The sequence below is a fragment of the Anopheles marshallii genome, chromosome 2 (genome assembly GCF_943734725.1).
Source record: "Anopheles marshallii chromosome 2, idAnoMarsDA_429_01, whole genome shotgun sequence".
NCBI lineage: Eukaryota > Metazoa > Arthropoda > Insecta > Diptera > Culicidae > Anopheles > Anopheles marshallii.
The window spans coordinates 15,517,333-15,527,411 of NC_071326.1; positions in this window are offsets into that span (position 1 = coordinate 15,517,333).

Genomic DNA, 10,079 nt, shown 5'->3' on the forward strand with positions numbered 1-10,079 from the left:
CCCACAAATCGTAAAGCTTCTAAGCTTCATCCGCAGGTTCAAAGGTAACTGAACTGAACTTCCGAACATCGTTCGCGCACGGGTTCAAATCGATTACCGACGCGTCATAGCTCGGGTCTCTAGGTTTCTGCGCACCGTCATCGATCGTATTGCTGCCGATATGCGCACATGCTTCACTGCACCGCACACTTTGGTTTGATTTGCTCCGTTCGTCCGGTAGTTGCATCGACAGTCGACAGTGCGGCGCATGCGCAGTTTGACCCCGAATGTGGCATTCGGTGGAAATTTCTCCCCACACAGTGCATGATTTATCATCGCGAAAAGGCCGTACGGCGCCGTTAACCCGGTGTAGTGCTGATAAATCGCTGATAAAATGTCCGCGCACCGTGGCCAGCGGAAAGTTTGCCACTGGTGAACCTCGATAATAGATGGGTCCGGTTTGTGGCCTTTCGTTACAAAACAGGGTAATGTTCGAGACGTATTTTTTACATTGTTGAGCCTTTATTGGTCAATTTTGAAACCCTTAATGTCTGCAATGTGTAGTTTGTAATAATTTGCACTTTTCGCATCCTAAGGTGATCGACTTGTTGAATTAAAAACACCTAAGGGATTATATTAAAATCTCCCTTAATCCTCAATTCTAGCAAGACATTTTTTCTTCGTGGAATCCCATTATTTTCATTGCCAACCATGGCGGAACGTGCCGATCATTTTCTTTTTCACTGAAGAATGCCAAACACGTGACCAAGCAGCAGAAAATTTCTCTCGCCTCCCTATTCTGCGTTAACACACTGCCCAGTGACAAATGGTTTTCACCTTCGGTTCGTTCCAGCAACAGGATTTTGTTTTTATCTTGCCGAGGTGAACGAACGCGAACCTGGGGGTCAATCGTAATGTGATTAGCCAAATGAGCACAACGATATGGCGGGGGACTGGCGACGGGTTGGATGAGTAAGTACAATTCGATCGAGACCGGCCTTCAACTGGCCGGAAGTTTAATCGCCAATACGTTTGACACGAATCTTCTATCACCACGGTTGGCGCCCGTTTCCTTACACCACCATACTGTGCGGTGTAATGTTATTAGTTTTTTTGTTCCTGCTATGCTTTATTACACTCTCGCTCTGGACCAGCGTGCCCCTTTTCCATAACAGCCACCACACAGTGGTCCACGTGCCTGCCCGCGTGTCAGAATGACAACGAAGTTGCAGTACTTTCTCCCGCCTCTGTACAGCCAACTAGCGGGAACATTCCGATCGCCAAACAATGGCATACCGCAATGATGAAAGCAATCGGTTCACCCACGGTCAGGCTCACCGACCATCAGCGATCAGCATTAATTGTCACGTGTTGAAGCGAATGAATTGATGTGGGGTGATTTTTTTTTCTCGCGTTCTCTTTGATCTCCTTTATGAGCATGCTTCGATCCTTTCCGATCGTTGCACCGTTCGATGGGTAGAGTGTTTGAATGGTGATCGTTTTACTAACTCTAGAGCAAACTCCTTTCCACCTTCTCGCGAGCGTGATAAATGACGCACGTCCGAATCGTCACCATTCGGCGCTTCCATTGTTACTTTCGTTCGCATCGAAGCGGAAAACGGATCCGAAAAAAGCTCAACGGACAGGAACACTGTCGAGCATAATGTGTAACATATGTTTCGCTCACGTGCAGCCAACCCGTACCCACCCCTGATGCAGTGTTTATGCAGATCTTTTATCCGATTCGATCTGCCGGGAGGATGGGTCTGGTTGGCGTGAAAAAGAAAAGTGAAAACGCAGCCCACTTCCGTTTGGTTGAATTTTCACGTTTTTCCACCGTTTTTTTTTTTCGTTTCTCCTTTATCGAATTAGCGAAAAACTCGATCGGCACATAAGGCACTACCCGCCATCATCCCCTAACGGATGTGGACCGAAAATGATCTTCCATTTGCTCCGCCAGTCCAAGTGGTACTGCGAAGAGGTGTTGGGGTTTGGGAGTGTGGGGGAGGGGGTGAAACGGGACAGGGTTGCGTCAGAGGGAAAGCCGACATGTTTTTTTTTTCGCCCCATACGTTAATTGCCCATGATCACGGTCATGGCGTTTCGGTCTGTTATCGGTTTAATTTTTATAGGTGAGTCCAACGGACAACGCACAAACTGAAGGGAAAACGAAGAGGTTTCCGGGTGCCAAATTAGGGTGAAATTTTTCCAAGAAAGCTTTTCCACGGCCAGCGCCACCCATGGTGCGAAACCACACACACGCGCGCGCATACAAAACGCACGTTGGAAGGCAAACACTGTGCGGGGGAAGATGTGAATGTTGCTATTTATTTATTCGCAATTAGGAGCATTTGGTGCCATCTGCAGATGCAACAATCAGGCGTGCAAAGAGGTTTCGATTTGTGATTAAAAAGAGTACACAGCCTCCATAAACGCTGGCCAATCGAAAGTACTCTACACGGTACTCCGTTTGTGCGTGTTTCCCGAAAAAAGAAGGAAAAAGAAAATATCTTCAACTTCCGCAAACGAAATTGAAGTGCAATTTTAGCAAGAAGCGCTCAAATCGATCATCAACCACAGCCACCTTAAGTGACCGAAAAGTGGTCTAGTAATGGCAAACTCTTTATGGAGTTCCTGTCAACAAAATGGCCCATATCTGGCACCCGTAACCACGTTGGTGTTTGCTCTAAATTTGTGAAGCACCACCGCAAAACAATCCAAATCTGGCTGTCACACATTCCCCGTCGTGTGGCCGTTTTTTGGGGAAAGGGAGAGAAAAGCGATACTGTTGCAACGTCGCAACTAAATAGCTTTTATGCGCGAATTTATTTTAAAGACTTTTATTTAGCAATAATAACGTTTATAACCTCTGTAGGGCTGTAGGTGGTGTAGGCTTTAAAAAACGTCTTCTTTCGCGGCGATTACTTTTGCTACTACTTCAGTAATATTTCGTCAACCAGCTGATCGGGCGCCGGTTGTCCCTGAACCTTATGACCTGGGTTGCCCTTTTCTCTGATTCGTTCGCCCCGCGTCCATTTGTTGCTTCGCTCCCACGCAGTTGTTATCTCTTTCCACTCAGGAGTGGCCAGCGCCATCTAGCGATCGGTAGCACGACTCTTTGCATATCGATCGCACATCAAGATCGAATCGACCACCAGATGACAGCTGGTAAACAACAACCGAAGCTTTCTGAATTGTGCCAACATTCCCCACCCCGTGAACACATCTGCTTGCACGAAACTGTTGTTCACAATCGATTTCGCGCACTATTCTGTACTGGTGTTAAACGTTTGTTGCTGGTCATCTAGTTCCGCGTTTATCACGGCCAATTTCACCGTCGGGCGTCTCAATATTTTTCCCGTAGCAGTACGTACTGCTGCTTGTCTAACTGTACCATCGCTTCCCGGGAACGTTTCCTGCACTATCGCCCGTGGCCACTCTTTCCTGGGGCCTTCTGTAATGAAAACTAAATCGCCTGGTTCTAACTGTTTGCTTCGAGCTAGCCATTTCGTACGTCGGTTAAGCGTCGGGACGTATTCTTTCAACCAACGGTCCCACATTGTTTCAGCAAGAACCACTGCTCGTTGGTAGCTACTACGAAGGGCTACAGCTAATTCCGGTAACGCTCGCAACTTTTCTTTTCTACCAGCTGAGTCGCCTAAAAGAAAATGATTCGGAGTTAATGCTTCCTTATCTGCGGACGTTTGGGGCATATATGTTAGTGGGCGAGAGTTTATCAAACTTTCTACTTCAATCAGCACCGTTGTCAAAATCTCATCGTTCAACCTTCTTCCATCATCTAACGCTTTCAATCCTTCTTTGACACTCCGTACCAAACGTTCCCATACTCCACCCATATGCGGCGCCGATGGGGGGTTGAAAGACCACGTAGTGTAAGTGTTTGTAAATGTAGCGGCACAGGTGAGATTAACATCTGCCATCTGTTTTTTCAGCTCGTTGCAGGCCCCTTGAAAATTCGTTCCATTGTCTGAAAATATTTCGGCCGGTGGTCCTCTTCTACAAACGAATCTTTTGATGGCCATTATGCACGATTCCGTAGACAGGCTATGTGCAACCTCCAGATGAACCGCTCGTGTCACCAAGCAGGTGAAGACAGCCACATACCGTTTTTCATTTCGTCGTGCATTAGTGACATCTATTGGGCCGAGGTAATCCACTCCTACGTTGCTGAATGGACGTATAAACGGTGTAAGTCGTTGCGTTGGTAGTTGAGCCATTCGAGGATTTTGTGATTTACACTTTCGTATTTTGCAGCGTTGGCAGGATCTCATAACTTTGTCGATAGCTGTTCGCAAACATGGTATATAAAAACGCTGACGAACTTCGTTTACTACAGTCTCTCGATTAGCATGCGCGTAGCGTTCGTGGTAGTGACGTAGTATTAGTGTCGTGATATGGTGTTGAGCGGGAAGGATTATTGGGAACCTTGCATCGAAGGGTATGTTAATAGCGTTAGCGGTGCGTCCGTCCATTCTAAGTACCCCTTCTTCATCTATAAACGGGTCAAGGTTGTACAATAGGCTCGTTCGTTCCACAGTTGGTTTTGTGGCTAGCCTATCTTCGTCGCCATTCATAAGAGTTTTTAAATCTCTTTGGAAGGACTCCTTTTGTGCCATGCGAAATAGGATTATTTCTGACCGCCGAAATTCTTCTGACTCTATTGGGACAATCTTTGCTTGCACCTGCCCCTTGATGATAAGCTTCGATTGCTTATCGGTAGCTATGAGGGTTCGTATAGATTCTCCTTTCCTCTTCAGTCGACAGTTAGATGGGAATCTTTGGACTACTGCAACTGTCCTCAGAAGTATTGTCCATTTTGAAAAGCGGGATGTGTCTATGTAAGGTACGTCGGGGGGGTAGACTGCATGAGCGAGAAGATGAACTTTGCTTTCCTTTTTTTCCTCCACTGTGGGTTTCACGGGTTTTTGTTCTGGCCAGAACTCTTTCGGATGGTAGAGAAACGACGGGCCATTTAACCATTTTCCTTGTGCGTTGATTTCCGAGTCTCTATTCCATTTAGTCAGGCAGTCAGCTGGGTTTTCTTGTGTAGGTACATGTCTCCAGTTACACGAATCCGTAAGTGTTCGAATTTCTCCGACCCTATGAGCCACGTATTGTTTGAATTCGCGCGGGGGAGATCGAATCCAGGAAAGTACAACTTCGGAATCCGTATGGATATACTTTTCCGTTACTTTGATGTCATGGTTTTCACAGACGGTGTGCATCAGTCTTGCGCCGAGTACGGCTGCTTGCAGTTCCAGCCTTGGTACTGATAAATGTTGCAAGGGAGCCACCTTGGTTCGTGACATTACTAACGCGCAACGAACTTTGTCTCCCATCTCTAGTCGGAAATACGCCACACACCCATATCCTTGCTCACTAGCATCTGTGAAGACGTGTAATTGAACAGCTTCTGGTGGTATGGGTGAGGCACCTTTGAAGTACCATCGTGGTATCTTAAGTTGGAAAATGATTGGTAACATAGCAATCCATTTTTTCCATTTGGCGTATTCATTATCACCTATTTGTTCATCCCAGTCAATGCACGTCCTCCAGAGGTCTTGCATCAGTAAGCGTCCGTGGATCAAAATCGGAGACAATAATCCCAACGGGTCGAAAAGACTCATGATCACTCTCAATGAAATCCGTTTTGTGGGGCGTTTATCTTCCATAACGTGGGGTTTTAGGTCTCGGTGCCAAGATGACGTGAACCGAAAAACGTCCTCAGTTGGATCCCAAACCATTCCAAGCACTGTGGTTTGGTTTTCGTTTAGTTTAAAGGTTACTGGGTTTTGTTTGTTGTTAGACTCTTCCATGCATTCTAGCAGGGTTGGATCGTTGCTCACCCAGTTACGCATATTAAAACCAGCTTGGGAATGGATGAACTTAACTTGTTTTGCTCGCTCGATCGCTTCCTCCCTGGTATTGCAGCTGTCGAAATAGTCATCCATATAGGTGGAACGTTTTATAGCAGCTGCTGCAATCGGGTATTTAGTCGCGTGTTCGTCTGCGTTACGATGCATAATGTACTGCGCAGAGCATGGCGAGCAAGTGGCACCAAATGTAGCAACATCCATAAGGTACACATCTGGATCTTTATCATCCTCGAACCGGAACATAAATCGTTGGCTGTGGGTGTCCTCGCTTCGAATCCGGATTTGGTGAAACATCTTTTCTATGTCTCCACCAAATGCAACCCGTCTTTGTCTGAATACACATAATACTCCCGGCAACATCGTGAGTAAGTCGGGTCCCTTTAGAAGCTGCGAATTTAAGGACACTCCATTGACCTTTGCTGCTGCATCCCACACAAGACGCCTTTTCGTTGGTTTTTTTGGGTGAGTCACGACGTTTAATGGGAGGTACCACACTCTCTTTTGATCCACTGAGTTAAGCTCATCTGGCGATGCTTTATGCGCGTACCCTTTTTTGACGTAAACTTTAATTTGCTCATGTACTTCTCTTTTTAAATCAGGATCTTTGCTTAACTTCTTTTCTAGAGCGAATAACCGTTTCATTGCCATTGGTTTGCTATCAGGGAAACATATGTTATCGTCTTTCCAGAGAAGACCTGTTGTGAACCTGTCGTCTATTTTAACTGACGAATTCTTCAGTATTGATTTGGCTCTGGCTATATCGGTGGGTTCTGCAACGGAGCCAATGTACGTTCCAACGTCTTCAACTAAGAATTGTTGCCGTAGTATCTCATTTAATTCACGGTTGGAGTCGTCTTTGCCGGTTCCCTCTTCGCGAGATTCGTCGCGGGAACAATCTCTTACTGTTTCTAAGTGGTGGTTGACTGGCAAAGCTGATATACTAAGATGCTTGTTCGTCGAGTGTTGTTGGGATACTTCATCCTTTTCCGCGTCCACGTTCACTCCCCCATCGCGTTTGGTTTCGCGGGAGTATTCAACTGGCGTCTTAGGGAGAAGACCGCTGTTTGTTCCCTCTTCGCGGTTATTGTCGCGGGAACATTGCACTACAAGAACGTCTACTTCAGCTTTACCGGCACTCACTTGATTCGGGCCATAGATAGCCCAACCTAGAGCACTCCTCACTGCAATCGGCTCGTTGGGTTGGCCAAAACGAGTCTCCAACGGCTTGATGAGGTCCACATCTTGAAGTCCAATTAGCAGGGCTGGCCTTGCGTCTCCCAGTGTAGTTGACGGCAAATCCTGCAAGTGTGTAAAAGAACTTATCAATGTATTGTAATAACGTCCGTTATTGCACGGAAGACTTAGCTCGTTAACAGTGTGAGCGGCCGCTATATAATAGCGCCGCTCCTCCCCTCTCGCTGATATCTCGAAGCTCACACGTCGCGATGTGTCTTCCTTTCGCGTCACATTGGCTGTCCAGCGTAGCTCCAGTGGCTCCACCTCCCCGTTCAGGTTCAGTTGAGAAGCCAGTCCGGCTTCCACGAGAGTGATGGAGGATCCTTCGTCGAGGAACGCGAAGGTGTCGATGCTGAGTCCGTTTTGATGAACCGTAACTGGCACGATACGGAAGAACACTTGTTGTCTCTCGTGGTGATGTGCGTGGTGTTGAACGGCTTCACTTGTCGGCTTCCGCTCACCGTGTAGCAGCGTATGATGTCGCTCCTTGCAGCCTTGAATTCGACATGTAAATCGTGAACGACATGGTTTAGATCCATGCCGGTTGAGACACGTTGAACAAAGTTGCAGTTTCGACACAATTTCCAGTCGTTCCTTCAGGTTCATTCTCTTGAACTTCTCACAAAACTTGACTCCATGTCCTTGGGTGGCGCAAACTAAACATTCCACGACGGATATTTGCGAACTGCACGTTACCTCCTTTGACGGTTCCGCTTCGGCAGCATGCACGTGAAGAGATGAAAACTTTCTTCGATCGACTTTTGGTGGAACGTATACCGACACTTTACACACTTCGTTTATTAACGTTTCCATAAAGGCTCCGAATTCCTTTAAGGTGGGTTCTTCGAACTGCTCCTGGTATCGAGACCATTCTAAAAGTCGGGAAGCGGGTAGTTTTTCCTCCAAATCCTCCAATAATACTGGATTGTTGAAGTGGCTATGCATGTTGTTCATCCGCAAATGATTGCATAGGTTTTGCACTTCTAATCCGAACGTGACCAGATCATTTAATTTTTCCGCTTTCGGTGCCTCCATTTTCTTCACCTTCTCTATTAGCTGTCTCACTAAGACCGATGGTTTTCCGAAAAGTTTTTCCAGTGTCTTTATAATGAGTGGCGCGGCGTTTGGTAGCATTAGCTTGGACTCTACTGCATCTCGAGCTGCACCCCTTAAACACTCCACCAAACGTATGGTGTTTTCCCCGTCAGTAAATCCACAGGCAGTGGTTGCTTCTCGGTAACAATTCAAAAAAATCGGCCATTCCTTCGGGCTTCCTGAGAAGTATGGCAGCTTTTTCGGCCATAGCTTGCGCGCTTCTTTGTGTGCTGCGTTCGGTACATGCATTTCGACTGGCGTCGATGTTCTTTGCTGTGGTGAGCATTGCGGAATGGGACGTTTCACGCTTGAATCCACTTGACGACACATCACTGGGTCATTTTGTTGCTCCTGCTGTTTCACCCACTCCGTTGTTCTGTCACCATTACTAGCCGCCGAATACACCGACAGGCTTTCCAATTCATCTTGTAATGCATTGCGCATCGTTTCATGCTGTAATTCCATTTCCGCCATTTTCGCGCTAGTTTCCGCCAGCAAGATCTGCTTCTTAAGCGCTTGCTCCTTTTCCAAACGTTTTAACGCTACTTGCGCCGATAAGCGAGAGGTAGAGCTTAGACCGGACTTAGAAAGTGGTTTCGGTGGGAACTCGCTGCTTGCACTGGTTTCCCGTAGAGGCTTAGTTGGCGCTTCTTGCTTCTTACCAAACGCTGCCAAGGATCCTGTCTCCTTTTTTGCAGGATCGCGGCGCTGGCTGGAGCTTTCACCGATCGCCATCGCTTTTTCACTCTTCGGACGTCGCGTCTTTATCGCGGTTCCCACACCCTTTTCCTTGCACGTGTCGCACAACCAGAAAGCTTCGGTAATGCTTTCTTCTACCCCGGCACAGCTAAAGTGACACCACTTATTGCATTCTTGGCACTGCACCATATCGTCCGTGTCGTTTGGTAAATCGCACTTCACGCAATCGCACTTGACCGTCGGCATTTTCTTTACACGTATTACTTTACGATTGATCACTTTTAAGCGAACGTTTTTTAAAGAATGTTGCAACGTCGCAACTAAATAGCTTTTATGCGCGAATTTATTTTAAAGACTTTTATTTAGCAATAATAACGTTTATAACCTCTGTAGGGCTGTAGGTGGTGTAGGCTTTAAAAAACGTCTTCTTTCGCGGCGATTACTTTTGCTACTACTTCAGTAATATTTCGTCAACCAGCTGATCGGGCGCCGGTTGTCCCTGAACCTTATGACCTGGGTTGCCCTTTTCTCTGATTCGTTCGCCCCGCGTCCATTTGTTGCTTCGCTCCCACGCAGTTGTTATCTCTTTCCACTCAGGAGTGGCCAGCGCCATCTAGCGATCGGTAGCACGACTCTTTGCATATCGATCGCACATCAAGATCGAATCGACCACCAGATGACAGCTGGTAAACAACAACCGAAGCTTTCTGAATTGTGCCAACAGATACAATGTCTGATGCTTATCAATATTTAGACAATTTCGGCTCGTAACGCTCCGTGGAACGGGCGGTTTGCCGATTATTGTGCTGCTAATTTTTGTACCGATTATTTTCCACTTTGTGCGTTTGTGCCAGATCGTTGTCGAACAGTTTTGGAACATTATTAAATTATTCTTTCGTTTTGTTTTGTTTTTTTTTTTATAGCCTACTCGTTTCTTTTTCGAGTACTTTGGACAAATTTCCACGATAAAGTAGGTCTCGTTTGTGAGATGCTCCTGTGAGTCATGAAACATGTGTTGACGACTAAATGCTGGTCGAAAGTTGGTCAAGCAATCACGATTTGTTCCCTTCAATTCAAGTGCCTACTGCTCGGAACACTTTTTGGTAAAAAATGTTTTTTAACATAAATTTCGCTACTTATATTTAACGTCTTAAATGATGGTGAGGATCTTAT